The sequence below is a fragment of the Trachinotus anak genome, unplaced genomic scaffold (genome assembly GCF_046630095.1).
Source record: "Trachinotus anak isolate AG129_WGS33_773 ecotype Australia unplaced genomic scaffold, CSIRO_AGI_Tana_v1 ptg000028l, whole genome shotgun sequence".
NCBI classification, from domain to species: Eukaryota; Metazoa; Chordata; class Actinopteri; order Carangiformes; family Carangidae; genus Trachinotus; species Trachinotus anak.
In genome coordinates this window covers 9,199,996-9,204,116 of record NW_027273879.1, presented here as the reverse complement: position 1 = coordinate 9,204,116, position 4,121 = coordinate 9,199,996, and positions in this window count along the sequence as shown.

Below are 4,121 nucleotides of genomic sequence, written 5' to 3'. Positions count from 1 at the left end.
CTCATCATCTTTGCCAGGCCCATTAGCTTTCTGCACAAACCCCAGGGGACCAGTCCATTAACCCTTACCTGCTCAGTAAAGTAGCATATAGGGAAATATTCAGAAAAAAAAAAACACTTGACAGTTTATTGAGATTTAACTGAGTGCTCTTGATGCAAGCAGCAATAAAATACAATGTGATGGCAGAAAAATCCACACACAAATGAAAGAAGAAAAACACAAACATAATTAGAAGGGCACTCAGAGAGTGCAGACCTTCAATAAGGCCAAAGTCAAACAACATAAACCAGACTTTAGAGAAAAAAAACATCAAATTCACAATAAATTATGTGCATCTGCCCTAAAATTTAATGGGTTCCTCCCTGGACCATGCCCCATCCCTCCACCAAGTTTGGTGCAAATCAGTATTTTTTTTAATGTAATCCTGCTGACAAATAAACAGACATGGTCAAGAGATAAAAATCCAGTGATCTGAGATTAAGTGACATTAAGTGACAACAGCAAAAGTTCAAAGAAATTTCTAGGCACAAGTTGAATTAAATGCAGATTCACCTGGAGGCCTCATATGACTCCCTGAGCTTGGGTTACACACAAGCCATAGTGAAGGAGAGCCACCTCGGCCTCTAATTGGTGGTAATTAACCCTCTATGGCTATTGTTCCTGCTTCATTGTGTTCTAAGAGGAGGGGGGTCAGTGAACATGGGAGCCCTCTCGACACAGACAGGTAGATGAAGAGATTAAATGACAGTATATTCTGATGGGTAAGAGACAGCACGCATTTCTCCTGTGCTTTGCTCAGTTAATCATCCCGCAATCTCAAAAGAGGAATATCAGCTGCTGGGTGAAAACCTGGCTAAAAAAATGTGTAAATAAAATCTGATTACAAGTAATAATAGGAATATTACTACAGAAGTGTGGTTAATGATGTTTTTCTAAAAGCAGATAGTGAATGAGCAAGATAGGAAGGGAATCAGTTTTTACCCAACAATAGCAAGATTCAATTTCTACCTAGCTAGCAGTGGACTGACACAGCAACAGCTGACTCAAAGAGGAAAAAGTACAGATTACACTTTATAATAAGGGGTAAATAGGCTGCAACGAGAAGCTTCATTGATGGTGATGCTTTTCAGATCAACTATTAGCTTTAATAAGATCAAATTCTGGATTGTCAGGCTGAAAAAAGGCCTGTGGAGAATGCAGACCAAAATCCACTCACTGACAGTTTTTAATATTTACAGATACAGACTTTATGAATTTGTGTATAAAAAAAGATATTAAATACTTGTTAACCATAACTGCAGACTTGATGGTTTTTTGAGAAAATGAGAAACCTATTAGTGTCTATTAATGGATTACCAACACTTATAACTTGATTATTATCAAAAGGAAAGACAGAGCGGACACCAGATTTGTTCACATTCTGGCAACTAAAAAGTTTTAAGTGGCTTTCTAAGTTTTCTATTACCATCAATAAAGCTAGAAAGTGTCATCATAAGGCCTATTGAACAGAGCAAAGAATATGCACCTTAAAATCAAGTGTCACATTTTCTTTTCTTCAAAACATTGAATAGTCCATTTCCAGCATGGCTGCCCTCTTATCGCCAGCGGCCCTCTGCACTTCATCTCAAGAGGTCATGGGCCTTGATCCTGAACAATAGCCTCCTTTGTACGTCTGCTGTTGGAGAGTGACAAGGACTTGAAGGTTAGTTGACCCGGACTCCTGAGGAGACACCGTCGCACAGGAGTGTCCATTAGGGCTCGGTCCTGTGACGCCGGCGACTTTCATGTTGTGCTATTGTTACAGCTCTCTCCCCTGAGAGGCAGACACAGAGTGGGTAATGAGGGGTAATTGGTCCGGGGTTAAGGATGATTAATTCCCTTGGTCAGGTGTCAGCCAGGTTTCATACCTGCCTTGCCGTGTAGACAGGTAGGAGGGAGGGGAAGGTGGACGGAATATGAGACGTGGTGGATGTGCACACACACATGCACAGCCAGGACTGTCTGTGCTTTAATAACACTGAACCCATAGAGGAGCTCACATGCAGAAACCATTTTTCTATTCCTAAAACAAACACACACACTGTAGAAGACCACTATCACGTCAGGAAAAATTTCCCAGGATCATATCTTTCCAGAAACAAAGTTGAAAGGTCACCACGATCCTCCCCCTCCAACCACTGAGGCCAGATTGAGATTGATAGCTGTCCCCATCCCTCCTACCTCCCCTTCAGCTTGACTGGCTAATCTGAATACCTCTCCATCCATCCCTTCATTCTAACCGGGCAATTTTGGACCCTGATTATCTTGCAACCTGTGTGTGCACGACAGTAAATGCAGGGGCTGGCTGGTAATTGACCAGGCAAAGACTGAGACGCCTGCCGTGTAATTGAGCGGGGGCTGAGGGGCTCTCGCAGGACTGAAAGGGTCCGAGGATTCCTCATTGCCCATTAGACCTGGCGGGGGGTCTCCTGTGCCTGTGGACTCCACCGTGAGGCCCACACCATATGTAGCACTTCAATGCAGGACTGACACCTTTCAGTGGTGGGGACCAGGGTAGAGGTTTACACTGAAAACAGCTGCTGTGTCCTACAGACTGTGAAGGGTGATATAATATGGATCTTTATGAAATGTACAGGGGATAGGTAAAATCATTTAAACACCTAACACATCTGCATCCTGTCTGGAACTGCTGTGGTAGATACCCTGGACTCCCTGTAATGGGAGTTAAAGAGAAGCCTCCATTTGTGTTTGAAAGAAGGTGTCAACTATATCTTCAAAATTTCCATCAAGATTAAACTGTTGCAGCAATCATCTTCGAATATGTGGAGCACAGTTTGCACCACAGAGAGAAATGGCCACACATTGTTTCATATTTCCTGCGGAAGAAGGAACAGGCTCTAACAACACGGTAATTTAAGGCATGGTTCGATTGTGAAATTGGCTTGTGCGCTTTCTTGCACACATTAAAAGACATAAGAAGAAGTAAACCTGTCTTGTTGGCTCTTGGGAACACAAACAGTACACTTTGATTTTTGTATGAATTGAACGATGAGATATAACACGTTAGTGAGCTTTAGAGGTGCCGGTAGGTGGATTTTGTTACTTTAGGAAAGAGCTGTGCTAACTGTTTCCCCTTGCTTCCTGAGCTTGAAGTGACTCACTTCAGTTCACTGGTTTCTGAACCTTCTGGAGTAATTAGTCATTGCAGTTTGACTTCAGAATGAGTTCATATGATTTTTGATGCTGTTTATCAAACCACTTAAAATGGTTTGGCTGTTTTTTCGTGACTGATAAATATGCAGTTTGTACACAAAGTATGAAAGCTCTCTGGAACTTCAGCTTGCTTTAACTTAAAATTGATTGTCAGACGTCTTTTAAAGCTGACGCACTCCCTAATCGATAAACAACATTCATCACTTATCTGTGTAGCTGTCATTATAGCTGGATTTGGCTATTATTCATTTAAAATACAAGCTTAAAACAAAAACAGATTTTCTTTCTTGATGTTAGTATACATTAAATTAAATGCATCCTCATGGTCACATTTCCTCACACCGACTCTTTATTCAGGAGACAGGGAAAAAGGAGCATCCTGCTCATCCATACCAGGTTTATCTATTTTTCAAAAAAGGCAATAATGAATCACACAATACTCTGTCGTTGTCTTGAGAACGCTTCTGCCTGTTTCCTCTGTTCTCGAAGCCTGGGGACCCCATGCCGAGCAGTGAAACGTACATATGTGGCCAATTGGTTTTCCTTCCATTTGACTTGTGCCATTTGAGCTCAGAAATGGCCTCATCACTTCCACTCCAGTGGCTATCAGAGCAGCCACCACGTTCACTTTCGCCTGTACCAAACTCCTACACTGCTCCTGCTTCATCTGCATATTGTAAATATGATACAGTGTCCTCTCTGCCCCGACATCTTCACGGGGCAGTGAATGTACGGCCCCAAGAGTTAAACAGGCAAGCGTTAATAAATAGACTGTCAACTGAAGGCATGAGCTATTAATCACTGACACATTCGTCCTGACAGGGGCTGATGTGTGCTACCACTGCGTCGGCGTGGAAACTGATCATTATTTTCTGTAATGAATTAAGGAAAGAGCAGAGGACAAAAAA